The sequence below is a fragment of the Rhinolophus sinicus genome, linkage group LG10, assembly GCF_036562045.2.
Source record: "Rhinolophus sinicus isolate RSC01 linkage group LG10, ASM3656204v1, whole genome shotgun sequence".
Classification (NCBI taxonomy): domain Eukaryota; kingdom Metazoa; phylum Chordata; class Mammalia; order Chiroptera; family Rhinolophidae; genus Rhinolophus; species Rhinolophus sinicus.
The window spans coordinates 19,073,251-19,097,301 of NC_133759.1; the positions used below are offsets into that span (position 1 = coordinate 19,073,251).

A 24,051-nucleotide genomic window follows, 5' to 3' on the forward strand; every position below is an offset into this window, starting at 1 on the left:
GCCCCTCACCGCCCTCAGGAGTTCCTTATTCCGGAGTGACTAAGTGCACACGTTTCACAAAGTAACTGAATATAGAAAGTGTATACACTTTCCAAAGCACCCCACGAAGCACCTTTCCCCTATCCCAAAACTTCTGGATTGTTCTAGATGCTTTAGAGCTATGATTTGAAACTGCAAATCTCAACCCAGGAGTGGATGCTGAAATCGAATGAGCTGTGAGCCCAACCCCGCCCCCCACCCACCTAATAAAATAGTAAGTATTGCCTCATTAAACTTTTGTTTCAGGTATGTATGCATATACTGTTACATTGTAAAACGTTTTTCTTACTATAGGTTGAAGTCCAGATGTTTTTTTCTCAAATAATATGCATATTGACCACCTGAAAATCTTGTTTAAAATGCGGATTCTGATTCAGTACATCTACGATGTAGCATTTCTTTTGAGCTCTTGGCTGGTGGCTCCCATTTTGAACTGCCTCTTCCTGGGGGTGATTCAGTGAGGAATTGTGAATGATTCACGGGGTGATAATGGTGGGAAATGTTCTCTTCAGAATGTATCATGTATGGCAGAAAATGTAAAAATAAAAGTGGTGTGGAAGTTAGCTCAATGCCAGGGTTTGCATTCCAATAGTGCCAGTGAAGACAGACAATGCTTAGCCTCTCCTTTGGGAGCCAGAGCTGGGCAGGATAAATTTTCAACTTTCCCTTCTTGCTAGGATGACCAAGTTCGCCCCAAACAATTCTGGTATACATCTGTTTTGAAGTTAATCATTATCCAACCAAGACACATTCTCTTTTCCATGTGTTTTGCTTGGATGATGAACTATACGCTCACCCTACTTCCAGGTCTCAGAGACTTACATTCTCTATAGACCCTCTGGTCAGGGGATCCTCCAGCAGGTTAAACAAGGAACTCCTTTATCTGAGGCAAAGATTGTTTGCAGAGAGGCAGGTGGCCAGGCGTACTGGAAATACATAGGCAAAGAGCCCTCCCATAAACCCAACTCCTGAAATCTTCCCTGCCAATCTGTGATTTCATTTGCTTGACCCTGGCACCTTTTAGTCTTGTCACAGTTGTTCCAACCAGTCCTGAAGCTGCCTCTGATTGTGTCTTTTAGGAAAATACCACTTCCCAGCTCTTAGATAGAGGATGCAGGAAGGACAGTGAAATTAGGAGGGCTGGGTATTTGCTTGCCCAGTAACAGCTTTGGCAAAACTGGAGGCACTTGAAGATGCAGAAAAGTTGAATTCAAAATCTGCTTCTCCCCATTTGCTCTGCAGCCACCTCACCTGTACCATTGCTGTCCCTTGAGCAGGAGTCTCCCAACCTTTCATCCTCAGTCAGGGCCATTCTGGGCCCTTTCGCTGTTTCTCAAACCAGAGCTGAAGTCAGTTTTTCAAAATGCACACCTGATTATACCAACCCTCTGAGCAAAATTGTTTCATGGCTTCTCCTTGCCCTTGAGATAGATAGAAAGCAGATTAGCATGCCTTCAAAGCCCCCTCCTCTCTTGTTACCTTCCATTGGGCCTCTCCTCTTCTTCCCCTTTGCCTTCTCTAAATTCCTAGAACACGCCCCTGTATTCTTCCTGCAAGAGCTCTCTTTCCCTTCCTCTGACCTTCCTTTGCTCTTCACCCAGCCAACTCCTAGTAATCCTCCTTGGGTAAATTAGAACTTCCGTGATGGGCAAGCTTTCTCTGACCTTCCTGAGTAGATCTTTGATTTCAGGTTCTCTTGGCACCATATGCTTCTCTTTTTAGCACTCACTACAGCTATAGTTTTATCATTCTTTAACTTCCGTGCCTCTTCTCCTCTCAAGTTCAAATTCTTTGAGGACAGGGATCACGTCTTTCCCTCCACTCACTATTGTATCTCCTGCACCATGCATGTAATAGGTGTTTAACGAATATGTGTTGGATGAATGAGTGAATGAGGTAATGGATATTCAGAAGGAAATTGCACTTGGTCATCCTAGTTACTTCATAACTCTGAAGAAGACACTGTATTACCTAATAAATTGAGATAAACAAGCTAGATTTTAGCTGAGGGTGATGTCACTCCTTCCTTTTCTTAAAAATGGAGAAGTGTGTTAGTTTCCTTTTTTTTTTCTTTTTTTTCTAAATTTGCCTGAGTTCTTCTGGACAGCATACATGTTTTCCTCCTCCCCAAAATACACTGAGGCAAATAAATGCCCAATTGATTCTAAAGACTTTCTTCTTCACATTTATTGCAAAGACAGATGCTTTACATTATGAAAGGCCAGGTTTGAGGTATTGAAGTCCATGGTTTAATATTGAACTGATGGTCTTTGTCGTCATATAGCACTAATGTGGATTTTAACTTTGTTTACCTTTAATATTTCTGATTTAATCCTCAGTCTCCTGTGAAATTGAGTCTGAATTCAGTGAAAATTGTCAAGCGCTAACTCTTCTTTTAGAAGTTTCTTTTAGAAACCAGCACAATGAAATCCTAAATATGTAAATTCACACATATTGCAAGCTGACAATCTTTAAAATTTGACAATATCACCTTCCTTTTGGGAATCTCATTGAAAGAGATGTTTGGTATCCTCAGTCAAGACTTTGTTTTCACTCATAGTTGTATATTGACATAATTTTCTGTGTATTCATATAGGCCATTAATATACATATGCAAAAACTGGTCCATTTGCAGATAGAAACAAAAAATAAAAGCTTGACTCAGGATTTGAAAAACCAGGAAGATAATATTTCAGCCTTTACCAAGTTGACGATGAAAACAGTAAAAACCACCTTGAACCAAGTTAAACAGCTTGAATATCTTCATTTTTCCAGTTTTACAAACTCTGAACACACATACAAAACAATTGGACTGAATCAAAATGTGGTCAACTAAAAGTCTACATTACCCGGTTGTGATGAAGCAAGAACTTTCTACTTCCCTGAACTTTTTGACATGCAGCTGTTGAGGTTACTGGCGTACAAAGCAGTTGACAGGGAGATTCCTTTCCCTGTAAATCAATCACTGTGCATTCTCAACTCTTATCTCTTGCCCAATATTCCTTCTATTGTGAAGCAGGCCAATAAGCACTGAGACAATAGTGAATTTATGAGAGTCACCCTCCCTTTCAAGGTCATCTGTGCTCCTAGGTCCTCCAAGAAACATTTTGTGAGTCTCCCAGCCTATATAATCCCTTCTCCCAAGGAGAACCCAAAGAGCATTAAGTTTATGTAACCTGTTTTTGTTTGTTTGTTTGTCCCATGCTGACATGAAATGCATTATAGTTGTGCATTTCTTTTTTGGAATTCTACCCCACCAATTGTTAAGTCTTTGAAAGCACAAACTATTCCTTTTTCAACTTTGAATCCCACTCTGTGCCCTACTGTACTTAATGTATGTTTCTTGTCATCAATAGAGGGGAAACAATGAGGATATCTGTTTCCCTAACCCATTCACTTCTTTACAATTCTTCACAGATATTAATAGAACCTGCAATTACTGTGTTTCCCTGAAAATAAGACCTAGCCAATCAGCTCTAATGCGTCTTTTGGAGCAAAAAATAATATAACACCCAGCCTTATTTTACTATAATATAAGACCAGGCCTAATATAATATAATATAATATAATATAATATAATACAATACAATACAATACAATACAATACTGGGTCTTATATTAATTTTTGCTCCAAAAGATGCATTAGAGCTGATTGTCTGGCTTGGTCTTATTTTCGGGGAGACATAGTGTGTCACAGTTTACAGAAAGCATGCATAGCTTCTATTGGAAAAAAAATAAATAACTTTTTTTTTTTTAATTACCAAAGTCATATATTACTTTTAGGTAGAAAAACAAAAGTCTGAAATACAGATAAGCCAAAGGCAGAAAATAAAAAAAATCCCTAACCTTATCACCCAAAGATAATCATTGTCAACATTTTGGAACACGATCTTGCGGTACTATTCGAACATTTACAGGTGAAGAAATTGAGGATTAGAGAGATTGAGTACTTGAGCATTTGGCAAAGATCACATACCTACTAAGGAAGAGAACCCAGGTTTGAACTAAGGCCTGTGTAGTGCCAGAGTTGTTATGGCAGCTCTAGCAAACTAATGTACCCCATTTCCTGCCTGCTTGTTCAGCTGTTTCTTCTCAGGTTTGTCTTTACAGGTTTGTTTTCTTCCACTCATTTTTCAAATAGGAGTGCTTACCAATCCTGTCCTCTGCCCTTCTCTCACGCTTCCTGGGGAACACATCTGTTTCTATGGCCTCACTGATACATGATGACTGCCAAACGTAATTATCAAGCTCTGATTTCTCACCTAAGCTACAGTTATTCCAACTGCCTACTCTACTCTCTTCATAGATGTTCTATTGTCATCACACACTCATTACTCGAAAATGGGACTCTAAAGTGTATGTCCGTTTGGCACATTTCCGGCATCAAGTAAAGGCTCTATCCAATGGGTAACCCAAACCAGAAACATAAAAATCAGGTAAGAATTTGCCTCTATTTTACAGGGTCTATCTATTTACTTCCTAAATATCTTTTAAATCAATTCTGTTCTCATCCCATACTGACATTATTTTAGTTCTTTTTCTTATTTCATGTAGGATTATTTTAGTTTTCTCATCTTCTTGCCTCTCTAGTCTCACCCCATTCTACTACATCCTCCAGTGTTACCAAAATGTTCCCCTCCAAAAATACAAGAACAATCACATTAAAAATTATCCAATGGCATTCCATAGCCTTGAGGATCAATTTGCAATCTACCATGCGTCTATTTATTCATTTAACCGGCATACCCAAATACGGTGTCAAGCGATGGAGACATCAGGACTCAGAAAATGTAATCCTGGCCTTAACTGAAGGGCATTAAGGTGTCCTTATGATCTCATGTTGTGAAACATAGATCAGTAAACAAATAATATTAATGAATATGATAATATGATTGTCACAATGGTGAGAAGCTCCATTGTACCACAGGAGCAGGCAGTAGAGGCCACTCATTAATTCAGCCTGAGAGTGAGATAAATCCTAAGGGAAGAAGTGCCTTTTGAGCTGAATCCTTCAAGATGGTCTGGTGAGGCCATGAGGAAGATGTTACAGACACACAGATCAGCAGTGTAAAGATATTGAGTTGTGTGAGCTTGGAGCGAGTAAGAAAATGCAAATATTTCAGAATGCTTAAAGTATGGATTTGAAGGGATTTTAGATTTCATTTTTGGCTCTAATTCTGCACCCCTCCCTGAATCCATGCTCTTTGCCTCATGACTGTATAGTTCTTCCCACTAGAGGCCAAGGGTTCTTATAGGCAAAAATGCTCATGGGGTTTGTTATGAAGACTGGGGGTGGGGAGGGCAGTAGGACTGTAATTTAAATTTTTGGTGTCTTCTACGAATTTGGTTACATATGATGTTACAGAATATGGCTAACATCATTGCTTGCTTGCACAAAATCCGTTTTCCCTTTTCCACTTTTCTGTCAGAAGTCCAATTTTGTTTATGGTGTGGATTTAACTACATCTTAGAGAAAGGGCTCATCCTTGTTTAAAGGTAGAGAAGTGATCCAATTCTGGGATAGGAAATATAAAAAGGAATCTGAGGGGGACTGGTGAGAAAGATGCTTTTCTACCTGATTAGAAAGAAGTGCCCAAGGACAGCCTCTCTTCCCGTCACCTCTTCTATTTCCTACCTTTGAATATGATCAGGGTGATAAAACTGTTACAGGTGATAGAATCACCTTTCAACAATGAGAAAGGCAAACATATCACAGAGTAGAACCATTGAACCAATATCAGCAACTCCTTCAATGTGGACGTTATCTGAGTGTGGGGTAGTTAGTCTTCAAAGATGGCTGCGATCCCTTCCTTCCCTCACTGTACTCACACACTGCTCCTTACATCAAGAGGTGGGATGGAGTCTATTTTCTGTTTCCCCTCTCCTTGAATCTAGGCTAACGTTCACCAATATGGTAGAAGTACCTCAGTGCCAGTTCTAAGACTAGTCTCAAAGTCAAGCTCCTTTTTGTGGTTACCAGGTGAGAAGTTTGAATACCCTGAGACCATCATGCTGTGAGGAAACCCAAGATAGCTACGTGAGAGGCCACATGGAGAAAAAGATACCTGGCCAGCCAGCAGCTATTCCAGGCCTCCTAGCAGAAGAACCGCACGTGAGTAATGAAACTATCTAGGACTTTCTAGCCCTAACAAATACCGGGCAAATCCCAGTCCAGACTACAGAATCATGAGACATAATAAGCTGATATTGTATAAATTGTTAGTTCCAGTCAAAATCATTTCTAAATAATACAGAGAAGTCTGTTAAAGAAATGGAAAGAGGAAGCTGTTCCAGTTACCATGTGGCTGTCAGTCTGTATAAACAATGCATAACCACATCAACCAGGAATGAAGAACTGTATGGTTTCTCCCATTATCTTGTGAATCACACAATTACATGTTTATGCATTTGTATTCATAAGTAAATACATATTCATATGCATTTGTATTTTGTATATTTGATTCTATGTTTTAAACATGTAAATGTACCAAAATTTTGAGATTTTATTTTAGTAGTTATCTATTTTTATACATTAATGAGAAATCTCAAAATCTGAGAGTGGCCCAGGATAACTACAGCTCTGAGAGGCCCTGGTTTTCATGCCAGACAGAAAATGTTTATATTTCATCCTCAAGATCATGAAAGACCATGAAAGACATTTTGATGATTGGAGGGAGATGATCATAGATAATCACATAAGATTTTCAAATTCATGATTAGAAAGTCTGGAAGATGCATCTGAGGGCATAAGACCATGTCAGGAAAATAGGTAGGCAATAACAAGTCTGAACCAAAGTCATGATCATGGGAATAGAGGGAAATCAATAGATAAGAAAGATAAGAAAGAACTCAGTTTAGCAGGAATTGGTTTCTGAATTGACAAGGGATGACGCAGAAGAAAGCTCTTGCAGAAGACAGCTTTCAAAGCACTGTACACTTAATAATCGTAGCCAATATGTGTTGTCAAGCGCATTCATTACTATGTGCCAAACATTGTTCTGAGTTTGTTTTATATAAATAATTGCCTTTAGTCTTCCTAACAACCCTACGATATAGGTAATACTATATCCATTTTATATGTGGGGATCCTGAACCACAGAGATGTTAGGTAACAACAGAATCAGAACCCAGCAAGAATTCTGGCTGCAGAGCCCAGGATCTAAGCCACTTTGTCATCTGCTGCCCCCTCTCATTCTCATCCACTAGACTATGACATTCTTGAGTCAGACTGTACTTTTCACCTTTAGTTTCCTCTGCCTGATCCATATTTGTTGTTCAATAAATACCTGCAAATGAGAAGATGTTTCAGTGAATAAACTCCATAATATATAATATTCAAGAACTAAAACTTTGGAAAACATAGTCTGTAATGCTATCAATGCCTGAGTACCAAATGAGACTAGAAACATTGTCATGGAATTTAAACACCAGCATAAACTTCCTCTTAAAATGCTTCCTAAAAGTGAAAATGGTACAAATAGATGGAAATTTCACCTCCCAAGAGTGCACTTATGCCCTTGAGAGTAACATTAATCAACTTCATCCTGGTAAAAATGTTCATCTCCAATTTTCCAGTTTTTTCTTTTTTTTCTTTTTTGGTCTAACTCAATCCTTGCTTCCTTAGAAATTCTGGACAATTTCACTCTCCTTTGGACATTATTTTTTCAAGTTTCAAAACCATTCAGTTTAATAAGTAGTTATTAGCCAAATTATATCACAAGACTTGAAAGTTAGAAACTTAATCAAATACAAGTATTGCTTTCATTATAACCAACTATTTTAATTATTTATTTCATAAAAGTACAAAATCACTTAACAGTACAGGTTCGTTGACTTAAAAATATATCTTAATGTGGATTTATTTAATTGGTGTCAGAAAATGATGATAGTAGCTATTTTAAGAGCTACACTTAGTTTGTACTTCAACTCCATGGTAATACACATCTTAGAGGATATCATACAGATATGTGCTAATTACAGTTGATGAATTTTGAGATTTTCTGGTAAAAATTGTACCCTAGTCAAAGATAAATTTTCTACGGTAATGGTAGCATTTAGAAAGCTCTTATCAAAGGACTGCACCCCAGACAACTCCTGCAATCTTCATCTTAGATCAACTCCAGAAGGTTTGTTAATTGACATAATGGAGATCAGAAATGAATTTTCATAAGTGACGCAATTGGTGCTCAAGGTATATTGATTGGCTTATAGGAGTGGGGCCCTAGACCTAAGCTAGTATCCTGTGTTTAGCCACTTTTGGAAGATTCTGACCCTTGATGTTAGATTACTGAAATCCTACTGCTAGAAATTGTCCCATTTTCCTGGAGAATCATTTCCTGAAAAATATTTTCAGAGTACATGAAAAGAGCAGAATCTTCACGTTCCTACAGAGGAGGCCAATGATGGTTTGCTAATAAATACTTGCATGTGTAGCAGCATTCAACCTTACTTTCACTGTTGAATGTTACCCGGTAGCAACGATGTGGGGAGACCTTGAGTTCTCACCCATTTCTAAATTCTCCCATTTACCAAACGTATCCAAATATTTGTCAATGACAAAATAACTGATCAATTCACAGCAGTTCTATAAACTGAGAAACTTTAGATCAACTGCTAAGAACAATTGCAAAGACTATTTGGTAACAAAACACATGCTTTAGTGTATCAGGGGTGAAGAATTCCACAGTGTGATGTGTGCTCTTGCCTAATCATTTGTGAAAGTCTCAAGAGGTTATTAATTATTAACCCACTGAATCATTGGAAAAATCTGTGCCTCTTGTGCCTTCAGGCATTTCAAAGGGTTGCCTCCTTCCTGAACTTGACAATAGACTCATTTGGCTCTTGTTTATCTCCAAGTCATAATAACATTAAACCATAGGCTCTGTGTAGTCATTCCTCACTTAAAGGCTATCAGAATGCTACCAGTTTTTTTAGAATTCCAGAGGAAATAGTTCAGAGAGCCTGCCTTTGAAATGTATCTTACATCATTTTGTCTCCACACACAACATGAACTCCTGAAAGACAATTAAAACATTGGACGATTTTCATTACACTTAATGTTTTATTTGACTGATTTTATAGACACCTTTTATTATGCTCTACTTTATTTCAGCTCAGCCATCTGTTCCAATGAAACATATTTGCTTCTTTTATGGGGAACATCCATGTTATCTAGGATGTTTTTCTCTAAGTAGAAAAATAGGTTTTCAAATCAGGTCTTTTACGTAAATATCTTTTACAGATAAACAACAATTCTGTACATAAAATTCTACTTTTGGGTGAGGTATAGGATCTCTAGTCAGACCTAAAAATAATATTGGTGTAGCATTTTCCAATTTACAAAGAGTCTCCGTATGCGTGACCTTATTTGTTTCTCATGAAAACCACATGAGCAGGGCAGGAATTGTGAACTTCATTTTACAGATGATGAAATTCAGATTCCAAGACCTTAGTAACTTGCCTGAGGCTGCACAGCTAGTAAAAACCTGAACACAGGTTAGTTATCTTACCGTTCATTTTTCTATTCCCCTTGGCCTTCTTAACCTCTCTTTTCTGCTGGCTTACATGTCTCTACATTGGGCTTTTACCTCTGCACCTAGCTCAGGGTATACTGATACGCTTAAGTCAATTCCCTAAAGTCCATGTACAGTCATTTGTGCTGGAGCCAGAGTGGGCTGGAAGCATTGCTACAGTGCATGCAGCTTGGGGACTGACAGTTAGTAGATGGTATCTTAACACACAGAGGAGCTCAGTGAAGCTGCCTGTCCAGAAAAGTCACCCCAGAGGGAACCGGGCAGAGGAGAACAATAGAGTCCTTGTGAGAGGAGAGACATCTTCTAATTTAACCACTGCTCTTGGCATTACCATGATACTTTCATAGTTGTCCTCTCCTCTCTAATCACATGGCCTCAGAGCCTCTTGATCTTGAGATCAATTTTTGAAACAGGGGATGACCTTTGAGAATGTGATTCTTTGCTGCTTGTTCGTAAATGTGGCCTCTCTCTTCCTGACATTCAAGTCTAGAGCATACTTTTCTCCGAAACAGAAGATCCTAATCGGGAATTCATGGAATTTCCAGGATATGCAAAATATTGTAGGTAGTTACATAAATGTGTTTTTCAAAAGAGAGGATTGTAACTTTCATCAGATTCTCAAAAGGGTCTGTGATTAAAAGAAGTTTACTAATAATATTTAGAGTGAATGATAGATCTGGGAACTAAAGCCTCCATCTCACTCTAGAGCCCTTATTTTTAACATTTTTCTGAAATTCCACCTTCTAACTAGGTGACCCTGAAGAATTTATATGATTTCTGAGCTTGAATTGAGTTTAATATCAAGATGATAATCAAGGCATGTCAGATTTCCACTTCCAAGAAGGTGGTATAGATCTACGTTTCTCTATTCCTCCTGATAAATACAACTAAAACTCCTGGACACTATATACAAGAAAATGTATGAAGACTCTGAAAAGGTGGAGAGAAGAAGGAAGGCTGGCTATGGATCTTGGACCCAAAAAATGTCACGGTGGTGAATTCTCCATTTTGTTTTGTTGTTTTGTTTTTTCCCCCCTATTAATGTCCATACTTATAGCTAAAGAAACCATCAACTTGGAACTTAGAAACATCAATAGATAAGACAAAAAAAAAAAAAAAACAGAAAAGAAAGAAAGAAAACTCAACCAAAGCCTCTTCTCTCTAGCCAAAAGATCAAGAAAGAAGGAATTAGCAAGACAAAACATTTTTAGACAGTAACTACTGTACTCTAACAAAACATCACACAAAATATTGTGGCTATATCCCTGCATGCCAGCACAGACCAAATGGGGAGCATAGATTTCCACCCTCATGAGATTATAATGAGGAACCCCAATACCTCCACCGTGGTGCAGGTAGAGAAGGTCAAGTAGAGAGGCAGGATTTTCATTCCCACTGGCCAGTAATGAGATCCCTATTGTGTTCCCTCCTGCTTCTGTGGTGTCAATGGAGACCATGAAGACAGGCTGAACTTCTACCCCCATATTGCAATACCAAGTGTCCCTACCCTTCCCCACTGGGGTGGTATCAGAAGAGAGCTAGTGGGGATTCACGACTTTCACCACTGCCCAGGAGTAACTTTCACCACTGCCCGCCTCCACTACATTGTCAATGTATGTCACATAGGGAACCAGAACTGCCACCTGCACCCAGCAATAATGAGTGTCCCTTCACCTTGAACTCAGGTGTCATTGAAGGTCAGACGAGAAGCTTGAACTTTGATCTCTGCCTGTCAGTTGCAAGGTTGTGCCCCTTGACCCACTGGAGCAGTGTCAAAACATACATACAAACAAACAAAAGCCCTTAAACAGAAAGTTTAAATAAGATCTAAAGTCTCATTACATAATAAAAAAATAAATCTAGATTTCAATAGAATGTGAGCCATCATACCAAGAACTGAGAAGAACTCAAACTGAAAGAAAACAATTAAACAAAATGCCAACACAAAGGTAACAGAAATGTTAAAATTGTCTACCAAAGATTTTAAAGCAGTTGTGTTAAAAAATGCTTTAATAAGCAGTTAAGAATATACTTGAAATAAATGAAAAATTAGAAAACCTCAGCAAAGGAAGAGAAGATATAAAAAAAGAAGTAAGTTGAAATATAGAACTGAAAAATATAACTGAAATAAAAAGTTCAGGATGCACTCAACAGCACATTAGAGGAGATAGAAAAAAGAAGCAGTGACTTAGAAAATAGAACACTAGAAATTACTGTCCCCATTTTCAGATGACATGATTTTTACATAGAAAATCCCAACAAATCTATAAAATAATCTCTTGGGAATAATAAGTAAGTTCAGCAATATATAGGATAAGCATATAAATATTGATTGCATTTCTACATGCTAACAACAAACATGTAGACACTGAAATTAAAAATACAATACTACCTACAGCTCAAAAACGAAACCCTTAGGAATAAATCTAACAAAACATCTGAAGAACGTGTATGCTGAAAACCATACAACATTGACGAAAGAAATCAAGGAAGGCCTGACTAAATGGAGAGACTTACCAGGTCCACAGATACTCAAAAGTAAAGATGTCAATTCTCTGTAAATTTGTACAAGTTTAAGCAATTCCTATGAAAATACTGGCAAGATTTTTTGTTGATATAGGAAAACATTTTAATAGAAATAATTGTTCTAAAATTTACATAGAAAGGCAAAATAACTTAAATAGCTAGAACAATTTTGAAAAAGAATAACAAGCTGGGAAGAATCTGTCCATTTGATTTCAAGCTACAGTAATCGTGACTGTGTGTGGTAGTAGCAGAGGAATGGACACATAGATCAATGAAACAACATGCCCACGTGATGTTTTACAAAGATACAAAGGCAATTTAATGGAGGGAAGATAGCCTTTTCAAGAAATGATGCTAGAGCATTTGGACTTCCCTATGCAAAACACAAAGTAACAAAATTAATAAATAAAATTAACTCAAAATGCATCACTGACTTAAATGTAAAAAGTAAAACTAAGAAGTTTAGAAAAGTAAACTTAGGAGGAAAAAACTTTGGGATCTAGCTCTAGACTAGAGTTCTTAGTCTTGACAGCCAAAGCACATCCATAAAAGAAAAAAATGATAAATTGAACTTCATCGAAATTAAAATGTTTGCTCTATGAAAGGCCATATAAGAAGAATAAAAGACATGCTACAGGGGAGTGAAAATATTTGCAATCCACATATCTGATACAATAAATCTAATATCTAAAATATGCTGATTTCTCAAAATTCTGCAATACAAAGCAATTAGGACATAGGAAAGCAACATGAGAAGACATTTCACCAAGGAAGACACAGATGGCAAATAAGCACATAAAAAAAAGTGTTCAACATTAATAGCCATTTGAAAATTGCAGAGTAAAGCCACAATGAGATACCATTACATATCTATGATTATGGCTAAAATAAAAAATAATAGCAATAGTAAATGCTGGTGAAAATTGTGGAAAATTGGATCACTCATATATTACTCGTGGGAATGTAAAGTGGCACAGTCACTTTGGATAATAGTTTGGCAGTTTCTCAAATAATTAAACATGAAACTACCACACAACCCAGCCATTTTACTCCTGGGCATTTACCCCCAAAAAATGAAGTTATTTGTTCACACAGAAAAAAATGGGCAAGAATGTTTATAATAGATTTATTCTAACAGCTCCAAACTTGAAATAACACAGATGTCTTTCATTAGGTGAATGGTGATACATCTTTACAATGGAATAGTATTCAGCAATAAAAAGGAATGAACTATTGATACACACAACAACCAGGATGGATATCCAGAGAATTATGCTAAGTGAATAAATATGATTGCAAAATGTTACATATTATATGCTTCCATTTATATAATATTCCTGAAATAACAAAAATATAAAAATGGCGAACAGATTAGTGGTTGTCAGGTGTTATGGAGATTGTAAGACAATAGGGAGTCGGTGTGGCTAATAAAGAGGCAACATGAGGGAACCTTGTAGTGATAGAGATGGTCTGTATCTTCACCACATCAACGTCGGTACTGTGGTTGAAATCTTGGACTGCAGTTTGCAGTGTTACCATTGACAGAAAACTGGGTTTAGAGTACATGGAATCTCTCTGCCTTAACTCTTATGTCTGTATGTGAATCTATAATGATCTTAAAATAAAAGTGTAATTAAAAATGATGTCTGTCTATATTTCTTGAGATTCAAATGTGATAATGTCTACGAAAACTCTTTACAACTTATAAAGCTCTAATAAATTATTATATATAGTCAAAATATCACCCACGTTAAGATTTACTTTTTCTTTGCAGGTATTTTAATCTGGTATTTCATCAGTCTATTGCACTTAATACATTTTCAAGTATTTAACTTTCAGGTTCTTGAGTGTATATGGAATGAGAAATAGTTAATAAATGTGCAGATCTGATCTAAGATTATGAAAGATACCTAACCTCACTCCTGAGTTAAGATACACAAAGTGGCTTTTGTGTTTGAGGATGCTGCTGCCAATAAAATAATTAACTATCAATGATGCACCAATGAATGGATTTTAAAATTGGCTTCAAAAGCAATGGCTGGAGATCATCGGGCAACAATCTTGTAAGAGGGTTTGGAAGATTGCATAAGAGAGTGCTTATAAAGGGTTGAGCTTAGTCCCAAGTACACAGTAGCTGTACAATAAATATTAGTTGAATGAATAAATGACATACCACTAAATAAATGGTAGCAGTTTTTGCTACAACTCAATCTGAAATGTCCTGAAGACACCTTGCACTCATCATCCCCATCCTTGAAATTGTCCCTTCAATCAAACCACCCACGTCTCTAGCATTCTTCTCTTTTTAAAGACTTTTATTAAAAATATAGCTGAAATACAATATTATATTAGTTTCAGGGGTACACCATAGTTATTCAACATTTATATACCTAAATAAGCGACCACCATAAGTCTGGCAACCATCTGACACTGTTCCATACTATCACAATGTTATTGACTATATTCCCTATGCTGTACATTACATCAGGTGTACAGCATAGTGGTTAGACATTTATACAATTTAAGACGTGATTCCCCTGACTAGTCTAGTACCTGCCTGGTACTATACATAGTTATTACCGTATCATTGACTATATTCTCTACACTTTACATCCCCATGACTATTTTGTAATTACTAATTTGTATTTCTTAATCCCTTCCCCTTTTTTTATCCACCCTCCATCCCCCTCCCATCTGGCAATCATCAAAATGTTCTCTTTATCTATGAGTTTGTTTCTGTTTCATTTGTTTGTTTATTTTGTTCTTTAGAGTTTATATATAAGTGAAATCACATTGTTTCTGTCTTTCTCTGTCTGACGTACTCCACTGACCCTCCAGGTTCATCCTTGCCACTGCTGAAGGCAGGAACCCATTCCCTTCCTTGGCTGAGCAACATTCCATTGTGTGTATGTACCACCTCCGCTTTAGTCATTCTTCCATCGACAGACACCCAGGCTGCCTCCCCATCTTGGCCATTGTAAACAATGCTGCAATGAACATAGGGATGCACAGATCCTCTCAAAGTAACGTTTGGGATTTCATTGGATAAATACCAAGGAAGTGGGATTACTGGATCCTTCTTTGTTTCTTCTTATAGCATTTGTTTTAAAGTCTGTTTTGTCTGGTATAAGTATTGCTACCCAGCAGCTTTTTTGTTTGTTTGTTTCCATTTTCATGAAATATCTTTTTCCATCCTTTTACTATCCATCTGTGTGTATCTTTCAATCTAAAGTAAGTCTTTTGTAGGTAGCATATGTAAGGGTTTTATTTTCTTATCCATTCAGCTTTCCTATGTCTTTCGATTGCAGCATTTAATCCACTTCCATTGAAAGTAATTATTGATAGATAAGTAATTATCGATAGATTCATCATTTCGATCGTTTTTTCCCCCCCGTCTTAAAGAATTCCCTCTAATGTTCCTTGTAATACTTCTTTAATGATGATGAACTCCTTTAGCTTTCTCTTGTCTGGGAAGCTCTTTATCTGTTCTTCGATTTTGCTAGGTAGAGTACCCTTGGTTGTAGGTCCTTGCATTTCTTTTTTATTTTATGTTTTTTATTTTTTGGGGGGAATATTGGGGAACAGTGTGTTTCTCCAGAGCCCATCAGCTCCAAGTCGTTGTCCTTCAATCTAGTTGTGGAGGACACAGCTCACTGGCTTATTTGGGAATGGAACCAGCAACCCTGTCATTCGAGCTCACGCTCTAAGCAACTGAGCCACCTGGCCACCCCATCCTTGCCTTTCATCACATTGAACATTTCCTGCCAGTCCCTTCTGGCCTGCAAAGCTTCTATTGAGAAATCAGCTGACAATCTTATGGGAGCTCCCTCATGAGTTACTAGTTGCCTTTCTCTTGCTTCTTTTAGGATTCTCTCTTTGTCTTTAACCTTTGCTGTTTTAATTATAATGTGTCTTGGTGTGGGCCTGTTTGGGTTCATCTTGTTTGGTTGGGACTCTGCACTTCCCGGGCTTGTATGTCTATTTCCTTCTCCAGGTGAGGAAAGTTTTCGGTGATTATTTCTTCAAGTAAGTTCTCAATCCTTTGCTTTTTTTCTTCTCCTTCTGGTACTCCTAGGATGTGAATATTGTTATGCTTGATGTTATCCCAAGGGTCTCTTTAAACTATCCTCATTTTTTTGGATTCTTTTTTCTTTTTGCTGTTCCCATTGGGTGTTTTATGCTACCTTTTATTCCAAATCACGGACTCGATTCTGTGCTTCATCTAGTCTGCTGGTGATTCCTTCCAGTGCATTCTTCATTTCAGTTACTGTATTCTTTACCTCTGACTGGTTCTTTTTTTGTAGTTTTTATGTCCTTTTTAATGCTTGCTAACTTTTTGTTGAAATTCTCACTGAGTTCCATGAACATCCTTATAACCATTGTTTTGAAATATATCTCTTGTAGGTGGCTTGCCTCCATTTAGTTTAGTTCTTTTCTTGGAGTTTTCTCCTGTTCTTTTATTTGGGACATATTTGTTTCCTCATTTTGGCTGCCTCTCTGCGTTTGTTTCTATAAATGAAGGAGTTCTGCTGTGTCTCCCAGTCTTGTCTTGGTGGTCTTGTGTAGTGAATGTATGGTGGAGCTCAGTGGTGCCGTTTCCCTGGTCACCTAAGCTGGGTGCTGCAGGTATGTCCCTTGTGTTTGTTATTTGTGCCCTTCTGTTGTAGTTGAGCCTTAATTGCTGTTGGCAGATAAGTGGGAGGCATTCACCCTCAGGCTGACTGGCTGTGGGGTTTCGCCACCTCCACAGCTTGTGGGCTGCTGTGGGTAAGGCTTACCCCAGTGAATGAGATTCACCCCAATGGGCTCTGGTGCCTGTTGAGACTACCCTTTGTGTGTGTCGCTTGTAGAGCTAAATGGGTGGTGCTCTGGTGCCCAGTTGGTTCTGGGACTTCTTGTGAGGGGCTTTGCTGCAGGCCCACGTCAGCCACTGCCAGTAACTGGCCAGAGACTCCTTGGTAGGTGCTATAAAATTATCCATGGTTGTTTGCTGCCTGTGTTAAAGTTGGAGGCATGCAGGAGAGGACACATTGTAAACCCAGGACAGCTGCCATCAGTACCAGGCCTGGTGTAGCTCCGCAAAAAGCCAGGACACCTGGAGGCCTTCTGCCACCTACTGGCTCTCCTTAAGGTTCAGCAACTGATAAAGCCTCATGCAGCACATGAGTTGGTTGTGGTAGGATCTCAGGGAGTCACTGGAATGGGAAGAGTTATGTTCACCAGGTTAATGTAGACTTTGGTTTGGTGCCAGTGCTGAGCCTGGAGCTACTTGACAGAAGTCTCAGAGCATACTGAAGCCAGTTGCTGCCCACCTGGGCCCCAGACACTCCCATAGTTTTCCAAGAAAGAGTGCAAAGTCGGTAGGTCTGGCTGCTAGTGAGAAAGTGCCTCCAGTGTTGGGGAGTTGGGTAGGGTGGGCGTGTTCCCAGTGAGTCAGCAGGAACTCACCAGACCAATCAGATTCAGATTTGGTCATGTAGGGGTGGGCTTAACACAGGAAAGATGGCAGCCGCCTCCCAGCTGCATGGGAGGAAGACCTCATCACAGGAAAACGGTGACGGTCCTGCAACCCTCAATCCAAAGAAAGACAACTCAGTCTGCCCCTCGTATGTCTCCAGCACCCCTCGAGTTACTGTCCCTTCGCTGAAGCCCAAGGTGAGTGACTGGGAGTGAGAGAATCTGTGTATGGGCCATTTAAGAGGAAGCCTGGTTTTCCCACTGCCTTCGGTCCCATCCAGATGGTCGGAATCCCCACTGTTTTTCACAACCAGATGTTGTGGGTGCTCTTTTTCTCGGCATCAGTACCCTGGTTGGGGAGGCTGGTGTGGGACTGGGTTTCTTGTTCCTCCTGGAGGAGACTCCATGGCTGAGACATCCCTCCCAGTTCTCAACCGCCACAGAGGTTTGGGGTTAGCCAGTTCCGCGTCTCTGCCCCTCCTCCCAGCTGCGACGTGGCTTCTTCCTTATATCCTTAGTTATAAAACTTCTGTTCAGCCAGACTTCAGATGGTTCTCTGGGTTAATTTTTGTATAATTTAGTTGTAATTTTAATGTGTTCATGGAAGGAAGCAGGCAGAGTGTTTATCTACTCCACCATCGTGGCTCTCTTCCCTCTAGCATTCTTATCCTAGCAAACGATACCACTATCCACAGATATTGGTCATGTCATGTCAGAAAGCTCAAAGTCTTTCTAGACTCTTTTATACCCCAATTCAACTAGAAACCATGCCCTTAGCATTTCCTTAATTCTTTACTATCTCCACCATCACAACCTCTGACTTCTTGCCTTTCCTTATCATTTCTCATGTAGACAATTTCAAATTGCCTCTATCTTCAACACTCAGGGTGACACATCCTGTGGGAAGCTTTCCCAACCACACTATTTATTTTTTAGATAATAACAATGTTAATAACCATTTATTGAGCTCTTGCATGTGTTTCATACTGTTAAGCTCTTTTCACACACTAACTGTGAGGCTGGTTTAGCAGGTATTTTGGTTGCTTTCCAAATCCATCTAACCTATGCCTGTCTCTATGCCCAACCCCACATAATTTTCCTTCCTGGACCTCCTTCCAGATTTTTTTAAGTGTTCCATCTCTGTTTATCCACATGCTCTGGAAGAAAGTCCTTTCTCTGCATATTTCAAGAGGAGGAATCTTGTTTAGTCTGAGCCAATCATGCAGTTCCACTAGCTTTAGCAGATAGAGGTTAAGACATAGGCATGTGATACAATTCTGGCCAAACCAGATGGGTAGATGGGAGAGGAATGGTTTTGGACAAAAGAGATTTGTTGCATCTCTAAAAGGAGATGCATGAGTTCCATTTTTGGTCCTATGGACATGGCTATATGAGGAGATGGTTTGAGCTCCTGTAGCCATCTAGCAAATATAAAGGGGTAACACTAAAGGAAAACACCAACGTAACGCAAGGAAGTTTGGTCTTTGAGAATGTCATCAGCAACTGAATTAATCAACTCTGGTCTTTTAAAATGTGAAGTTATTGTTGTTCTTATTGTAAAATAATTTCAGTTTGGTTTTGTGTTACTGGTAGCTAAACCCACCATGAATGATGAAATGTTATTATCCCCACTTTGTTGTGGAAGAAATATGTCGAAGGCCTCCACAACTAGTGTGTAGCAGAGCTTAGATCTGTACCCCATGTAATTCCAAGACTGTGGTTGTATTGTTCACAGTACTTATAATACAGTAGAGTATTTATTGGTCACTTAATCATATTCTCCCCTAGACTGCATTTTGCTTATGTGTAAATTTATACAATCTAACCTGTGCGTTCTGTGATGGTTTTATATGACTGCGTGTGGCATTAGGAAAGCAAATAGTACACTTTAGAAACATTTCTTAATCTTCTTTGGTAGTGGATGTCCTGGTAGCCTTTTCATGGATCTGTTTCACCTCTTCCCTGATGAATAGTAGACATAAGGTTTATATGAGATTGACCACACCCCCAGCTCTAGAGATCACACTTGGTCCAAGTCAATCAAGATACTTCTAACCTCATGATATTTATAGTTTAGAGATGATAATATGGTGAGTGATGATACAATCAATGTGCAGCTTAGCAATTTTAATTGATGGTTGAGGGAAAAGTAATACCCTTCAACTTGAAGTAAACAAGAATATATGGAGCCCTGGAAATCATTGTCCTACCATGAGGGAATCTAGTCTAAGGATAAAAAAAAAAAATAGAAGAGGGAAAGCTGCAAGAATTGCAGGAAAAGGAGACCTGATGACATTGTAAATCTTTGAATCAAACTAAGCCTAGAAAAGCCTGTCTTAATTTTGAACTTTCCAACCTTGTGAGTAAATACATTCCCTGATTATATTTGACTTGGGCTTTTTATTGCATGCAATATAAAAAGTCCTTATTGATGTAATCTTTAATATATGTTAAATTAAAATCTAACCCAAATAGAAGATCATGTTGCAAATAGTCTAAATATAGATTCTAGTCTGCATTATCCACCTATAACAATGCCATTTATTACTTATGCTCTTTTTTAGTTACATTCTTGAAGTATTATAATTTTATATCTAACTTTGTATTGCTTGGTTATAAACCATTTAAGAATTTTAGGAAATGGTCAGTGTGAATTTTGACTTAATGTAAACAAAAATGAAATTTTACCTGTGTACAATTAATTCTGCTTTGGGTATCAAACAAATCATGATTTGGACAAAAATACAAATCCTTCATATTAGAGAGAAAGAAGATCGGTGCTTCATTGTGGCTAAGGCTGGGACTGTGAAATCATGACCCTCTTATCCAGTGTGGAAAGTTAAATCATGTAACCATTGGAGCTAAGTTTCCTTTCCTTAGAAATGAAATATTTTGTGAAGCAATCTATGATTTTACCTCTAAGCACATATGTACACAACACACACACACACACACACATACACACACACGTTATTATGAGGTTTATTTTTTCTTTATGAAGGTAGAAGTTTGAATCTTAAGATCTTGTTATTACACTTGTTAAAGGAATTACTGAAACCTGGCAAAGATTTCTGGTAAGATTTTATAAAGACTTCAAGAAGGGCTTAAATTCTATTTGTGGCATCTGTCTTTGAAAAAAAAAAAAATAGGGATTTGTTAGCGATAAAGTGGAGATGAAACTTAGAATATGCTGGTTCAAAAACTGAATTCCATATGCAATATATGAAGCTCATAGGCAAGGATGAGAGATTTAAAAGTGAAAAAAAAATTAATTTTTTGACTCTTATGTTGAAAATGAGTTCAGTAGCCGTGAGTTGCTGTTGAAGTTGGCGGCACAATGCTGTGAAACAAATGGATTCTTCCATTTGTCTTTATGAATATTTGGCTCTACTCTTCAGAGAGTTTTGTAAACTTTCATGGTCAAAATTTAAGCATAGGACAGTGATATGACTACTTGGTCTGGCTCATAAGCTGTAGCTCTATGACTCTAATACCATCTATCTACTCCACCTACCTGCTTGTATCTGATTTTATCTCTGTGATTTTTCCACTTGATTTTGCTTTTTTGGTAAAAAATTGATGTTTGATCAAGTTTTCAAAAGTAATGATGGAACAAAAGAAAGAGGTAGGTGGCAGGTAATAAGAGCAGAGAGGTAGCCAATGTCTGATCATGAAGGAGTTTTATTTGAACTTTATCAAGATAGCTCTAGGGAGCCCCCAAGGAATGTAAATCAAGAAAGAGGCTCTTGGTGGTCAGATTTGATTATTTCCTTTGCAAATATTAGTGCAGTTCTGAAAAAGAGTCCTCCTTCTCCCTAAATCATCCTGTGACCTTGTTCACTTTCCCTTTGCTGTTCATTCTGCAGCACTGGGCACTCTATCCTCTCTCATAGGCCAGGGACCTCCAAAGTTTTTGGATGCATACCTTTATGTTTGAGAAAACGTGGCAATAAACTACTTATTCTCTCACACACATTAAATCCTGAGGTTGACCTTCCAGAGCTAGTGTGGTGGCTCCACAGTATCATAAGCTCCTTCTACCTTCCTGCTCCTATATCCTTCCTACGGCTTCTATCCTAAGGTGTCAAGATGCCTGTTGGGGCTCTAGCCATCATATTTGGGCCCAAGAAGGAATAAAAGGAAGGACATGATCAAAAGTGTTGCTTTCTAGCTTTCTGTTTTTTCTTTTAAGGAGACTTCCCAGAAGTTCCACTCAACAATTTTATCTGATTGCCCAGAATATAGTCACTTGACCCCACATAGCTGTAAAGGAGGCTAGAGAATGTAGTGCTTTAAAAGCGAAAAATTCATTCTTTGACTCTTATGTTGAAAGTGAGCTGGGTACACTACCACACCTAACAAATATTGTAGAAGGAAAAAATGCTATTTCTGCCAGTTTGCTTTGTTCTGTCTAGTCAAAACAGCCATAGAGCTTCTCTAGAATGTTTTAAGAATATATCATCTTTTGTCCATCTTTTTTTTCAAGAGATCGCCGAAATGTATTTCTTTATGTATTTATGTATCCAAAGTAATTTAGCAAATAACAAGCTGAGACAGGTAGAAACATCTGTGTTTTTATTCAACCACACAGCACCTTCCCACGTTGTGTCATTTGTTCTAATATTTGTCTCTTTTGCCTCTCCATCAATGTTTTTCATACATTTCCTGTAAGTTTGCTGGCAAAGCTTTTCAGTTTGTTGCCAAATCGCACCTTTATGTTATTTCAGCCATTTTCACAATGGAAGAAAAACAAACAAAAAAAATTATAATTGTTGAGTGATATTTGGTAAAATACTGGATTCAGCATATTGTGACATAAACTTCACTGAATGTCATGGCTGTTTAGCTTTTAGTTGTCTTGTTAGCCATGTCTTCATACTAATATTAGCTATAAATTCACGCTGCTTCTCTTAAGAAATTTTTGGCATGTTGCTCCAGGCCTGGACTTTACATTATTAGCCTGACACAGTCCAGGCCTGAAACTGTTCAGATTAAGTACTGTCTCAGAATCCTTTAATGTAAGCCACATTTGTATTTTTAAATTTCTAGTAGCCACACTAAAAAAAATGTAAAAAGAAACAGATAAGATTAATTTCAATAATACATATTATTTAACCCTATGTATCCAAAATATTATAATTTCCACACATAATTAATGTAAATTTATCGAGATGCTTTATGTTAATTTTTATACAAGTCTTTGATTTTCATTATATAGTTTACATTTCCACACATGTCAATTTGAACTAGCCACATATTAAGTGCCCACTTCCCGTTGAATGTAGACAGCGGGATGCCAGCGTCCAGGTATAGCACTCACAATGAGGCAGAACCTGAGAAACAAATTTCTGTCAAAAAGTAATCGTTAATGGCTTCTAGGAAGGTGGTCTGTCAGGGACTTTTCTCTCTTATGACATAAAAAGGGGAGGATTCACAGAACATTTTCACAGAGCATATTGTCACATAATATAGGTAGGGGCCAATACTTAATTTTTCTAACAAGTAAGTAGAAGAAACATAGGTAAAAAGGAAAATATGTATTATAATTAATGTAATATCATGTAAGCAAACTTTGTAATTGAGCTGAAATTGCCAATGATTACCATATCCCTCTATTATAAGAAAGGGTATACTTCTATACCTGAGTATATTTATTCCCATTCACTGTACAAAGTGGAGCAGATTGCAGCATCAATTAGATATCCTGGGTTTTGTGCCCAGCTGCACTTCTTACCAGCTGTGTGATCCTGGGCAACTGATTTAAGCTCTCTGAATTTTGCTGTCTTTATTTCCAATATAAAGAAAAATATTTCTCCTGCTTAGGTAGGGATAATGTGACAATGAATTAATAGATATAAAAGTGCTTTATGAAGGATATGCTCACATATTATGAGTTATTTACTATAGTATTATTACAACAAGAAATTTATTTGGGGGCATCCTGATCCATAATATTTCTGGAACTACCATAATTTCCAGATATTGGGCCTGATGCCTTTAAATATAGTATCCTTTAAATACAGTGCCTATCTGCACTCCCCTGGAATATGAGAGGGCTGGAGTATGCACTGACCCACAGAGAACAGTGAAAACAATGCTATGTGATTTCCACAGTGAGGTCATCAAAGTCCACTTAGCTTCCATCTTGTTTTGTGGACCACTTGCTGTTGGAATTATGTGCTACCATGTAAGACATCTGACCACCCTAAGGTCACCGTGATGGTGAGACCTTGAGGAGAAATCACATGGAAAGGCCCTGAGACTACATTGAGAGAGGTGCCAAAGAGCCCCAGCCACTTGAGTCATCTATGCTCAGGCACCAGACATGTAAGTAAAGATAATCTCAGCCCCCATCCATTCAAGTCAACCCCAGCCATTGAGTCTTCCCAGCTGATGTTCCAGACAGTGTAGCACAAACAAGCCATATTGATTACATGTCTTGTTCAAATTCCTGACCTACAAAATTCATAAGTAAAATAACATAGTCGTGGATATA

The 24,051-nt window shown here is 38.1% G+C and overlaps 1 long non-coding RNA gene across 2 annotated transcripts; it reads left to right on the forward strand.

The window, feature by feature from the left end:
* Positions 1–114: 114 nt before the first annotated feature.
* On the forward strand, positions 115–13,730 carry LOC109454547 (uncharacterized). 2 transcript variants are annotated; one of them, XR_002138481.2, is made up of 5 exons: positions 115–253; positions 4,346–4,475; positions 6,020–6,151; positions 10,324–10,566; positions 13,273–13,730. It is a non-coding gene; the product is annotated as an uncharacterized LOC109454547 (long non-coding RNA). The 2 variants fall into 2 exon arrangements; XR_012489628.1 differs by having other exon boundaries at positions 10,324–13,730.
* The last annotated feature ends 10,321 nt before the right edge of the window (positions 13,731–24,051 follow it).